General features: G+C 41.8%; 1 non-coding gene across 1 annotated transcript; it reads left to right on the top strand.

Moving 5' to 3' along the window:
• The first annotated feature begins 422 nt into the window (after window positions 1–422).
• trnaa-cgc lies at window positions 423–505 on the top strand. Its single transcript has one exon. It is a non-coding gene; the product is annotated as a tRNA-Ala (tRNA).
• The last annotated feature ends 3,408 nt before the right edge of the window (window positions 506–3,913 follow it).

The raw sequence follows: 3,913 nt of genomic DNA, 5'->3' as shown, positions 1-3,913 counted from the left end.
TATTAGCTACATACAGCTATGGTATATTTAGTAGCTACACACAGCTATAGTATATTTATTAGCTACATACAGCTATGGTATATTTAGTAGCTACACACATCCACTGGTGCACATTGACACAGGCTGAAAAGTGGTCTGCTGCTTCTACAGGCAACATTTCTCACAACGGTGAAACGCCTCTGAAAATAAGTTTTTTTTGCTGTACTATGAGCCCCTGTCCTAAAGGAAAGCAAATGTGACAGTATTTTGCTATTGCCTTTTTACCTGCTTCAGCAGGCTTTCTACTTTGTTTGCAAGTGCAATACACCCATGCCATCCACAAGACAAAGTACAATACATTTCCTTACAACATTTCTCTCCTCCTCTCTCTCTCTCCTCTCTTTCTCTCTCTGTCTCTCTCTTCTCTCTCTCTTCTTCTCTCTTCTTGTGTAGCTCAGTTGGTAGAGCATGGCGTTCGCAACGCCAGGGTTGTGGGTTCGATTCCCACGGGGGGCCAGTATGAAAATGTATGCACTCACTAAAAACTGTAAGTCGCTCTGCTAAATGACTAAAATGTAAAATATAATGTAAATGTCTCTTTCTCTCTCACTCTCTCAAACTCTCTCTCACACGCAACCCCCCCCACCATTCCCTGCTCCACACACACATTATTCTCCCCCCCACACACAGACAGACACACACACACTACCACAGACACAGATAAAACATTCTCCTGGAGTGTGAATGGAACATTGGGAGAAGAGAAATGGCACAGGGTAATCACAGTGAAGCATTGCCCCTCATTACTCCTGGTTGTCACTGGGATTCTTCCACGGCTCCTGGATCCCTCTGTCTCTCTCTCCTCGCATGTTTCATTCTCTCTCTGTCTTTACTTCCTTTCTCCTCTCTCTCTCTCTTTCTCTATCTCTCTCTCTTTCTCTCTCGCATATTTCATTCTTTTTCTGCTCGTCCAGTAAACGAGGAATATCACATGGATTTCTCCTTTACTTTTAGCATGACCTCTGTAGCTCAGCTGGTAGAGCACGGCGCTTGTAACGCCAAGGTAGTGGGTTCGATCCCCGGGACCACCCATACACAAAAATGTATGCACGCATGACTGTAAGTCGCTTTGGATAAAAGCGTCTGCTAAATGGCATATTATATTTATTATTATTATTATTAAATTAGATGGGAGGTAATCCACTCCTACGATGACCTTGGTACATAATCATATAACTCCCTCAAATGGAGGGGGGGGCTACAAACACAGCTACAACAGATAAAGCTACATCACAGTATGGATTGCCATGCAATACTCTTCGTCAAATGAAGAATCCAGTGAGACAGCATCATTTAGGAAGAGAGAGAGAGAGAGAGAGAGAGAGAGAGAGAGAGAGAGAGATTGCAGGGATTGAAAAAATAAAGGAGTAAGAGAGGGATGGGAAAGAGACAGGGGAAGAAGTGAAGCCTCACTTCCTGCCCATCTGCCCCCTCTCTTCCTCTCTCTCTCTCTCCCTTTCCTCTCTCTCTCCCTCTCTCTCTCTCTCGCTCTCTCAATTCCATTTCAATTTCAATTTATGGGCTTTATTGGCATGGGAAACGTGTGTTAACATTGCCAAAGCAAGTGAAGTAGATAGTAAACAAAAGTGAAATAAACAATAAATATTAACAGTAAACATTACACTCAGAAGTTTCAAAAGAATAAAGACATTTCAAATGTCATATTATGTATATATACAGTGTTGTAACAATGTGCAAATAGTTAAAGTACAAATGGGAAAATAAATAAACATAAATATGGGTTGTATTTACAATGGTGTTTGTTCTTCACTGGTTGCCCTTTTCTTGTGGCAACAGGTCACAAATCTTGCAGCTGTGATGGCACACTGTGGTTTTTCACCCAGTAGATAAGGGAGTTTATCAAAATTGGGTTTGTTTTCGAATTCTTTGTGGATCGCTGTAATCTGAGGGAAATATGTGTCTCTAATATGGTCATACATTTGGCAGGAGGTTAGGAATTGCAGCTCAGTTTCCATCTCATTTTGTGGGCAGTGTGCACATAGCCTGTCTTCTCTTGAGAGCCAGGTCTGCCTACGGCGGCCTTTCTCAGTAGCAAGGCTATGCTCACTGAGTCTGTACATAGTCAAAGCTTTCCTTAAGTTTGGGTCAGTCACAGTGGTCAGGTATTCTGCCACTGTGTACTCTCTGTTTAGGGCCAAATAGCATTCTAGTTTGCTCAGTTTTTTTGTTTGTTCTTTCCAATGTGTCAAGTAATTCTCTTTTTGTTTTCTCATGATTTGGTTGGGTCTAATTGTGTTGTTGTTGTTGTTGTTTCCTGGGGCTGTGTGGGGTCTGTTTGTGTTTGTGAACAGAGGCCCAGGACAAGCTTACTTAGGGGACTCTTCTCCAAGTTCATCTCTCTGTAGGTGATGGCTTTGTTATGGAAGGTTTGGGAATCGCTTCCTTTTAAGTGGTTATAGAATTTAACGGCTCTTTTCTGGATTTTGATAATTAGCGGGTATTGGCCTAATTCTGCTCTGCATGCATTATTTGGTGTTTTACGTTGTACACTGAGGATGTTTTTGCAGAATTCTGCATGCAGAGTCTCAATTTGGTGTTTGTCCCATTTTGTGAATTCTTGGTTGGTGAGCGGACCCCAGACCTCAGAACCATAAAGGGCAATGGGTTCTATAACTGATTCAAGTATTTTTAGACAGATCCTAATTGGTATGTCAAATTTTATGTTCCTTTTGATGGCATAGAAGGCCCTTCTTGCCTTGTCTCTCAGATCGTTCACAGCTTTGTGGAAGTTACCTGTGGCGCTGATGTTTAGGCCGAGGTATGTATCGTTTTTTGTGTGCTCTAGGGCAACGGTGTCTAGATGGAATTTGTATTTGTGGTCCTGGCAACTGGACCTTTTTGGAACACCATTATTTTTGTCTTACTGAGATTTACTGTCAGGGCCCAGGTCTGACAGAATCTGTGCAGAAGATCTAGGTGCTGCTGTAGGCCCTCCTTGGTTGGTGACAGAAGCACCAGATCATCAGCAAACAGAAGACATTTGACTTCAGATTCTAGTAGGGTGAGGCCGGGTGCTGCAGACTGTTCTAGTGCCCTCGCCAATTCGTTGATATATATGTTGAAGAGGGTGGGGCTTAAACTGCATCCCTGTCTCACCCCACGGCCCTGTGGAAAGAAATGTGTGTGTTTTTTGCCAATTTTAACCGCACACTTGTTGTTTGTGTACATGGATTTTATAATGTCGTATGTTTTTCCCCCAACCACACTTTCCATCAATTTGTATAGCAGACCCTCATGCCAAATTGAGTCAAAATATTTTTTGAAATCAACAAAGCATGAGAAGACTTTGCCTTTGTTTTGGTTTGTTTGTTTGTCAATTAGGGTGTGCAGGGTGAATACGTGGTCTGTCGTACGGTAATTTGGTAAAAAGCCAATTTGACATTTGCTCAGTACATTGTTTTCACTGAGGAAATGAACTAGTCTGCTGTTAATGATAATGCAGAGGATTTTCACAAGGTTGCTGTTGACGCATATCCCACGGTAGTTATTGGGGTCAAATTTGTCTCCACTTTTGTGGATTGGGGTGATCAGTCCTTGGTTCCAAATATTGGGGAAGATGCCAGAGCTAAGGATGATGTTAAAGAGTTTAAGTATAGCTAATTGAAATTTGTGGTCTGTATATTTGATCATTTCATTGAGGATACCATCAACACCACAGGACTTTTTGGGTTGGAGGGTTTGTATTTTGTCCTGTAGTTCATTCAATGTAATTGGAGAATCCAGTGGGTTTTGGTAGTCTTTAATAGTTGATTCTAAGATTTGCATTTGATCATGTGTATTTTTTTGCTGTTTGTTCTCTGTTATAGGGCCAAAAAGATTGGAGAAGTGGTTTACCCATACATCTCCATTTTGG

Source organism: Coregonus clupeaformis, chromosome 8, assembly GCF_020615455.1.
Source record: "Coregonus clupeaformis isolate EN_2021a chromosome 8, ASM2061545v1, whole genome shotgun sequence".
NCBI lineage: Eukaryota > Metazoa > Chordata > Actinopteri > Salmoniformes > Salmonidae > Coregonus > Coregonus clupeaformis.
This window is presented reverse-complemented; position numbering and strand designations above follow the sequence as displayed.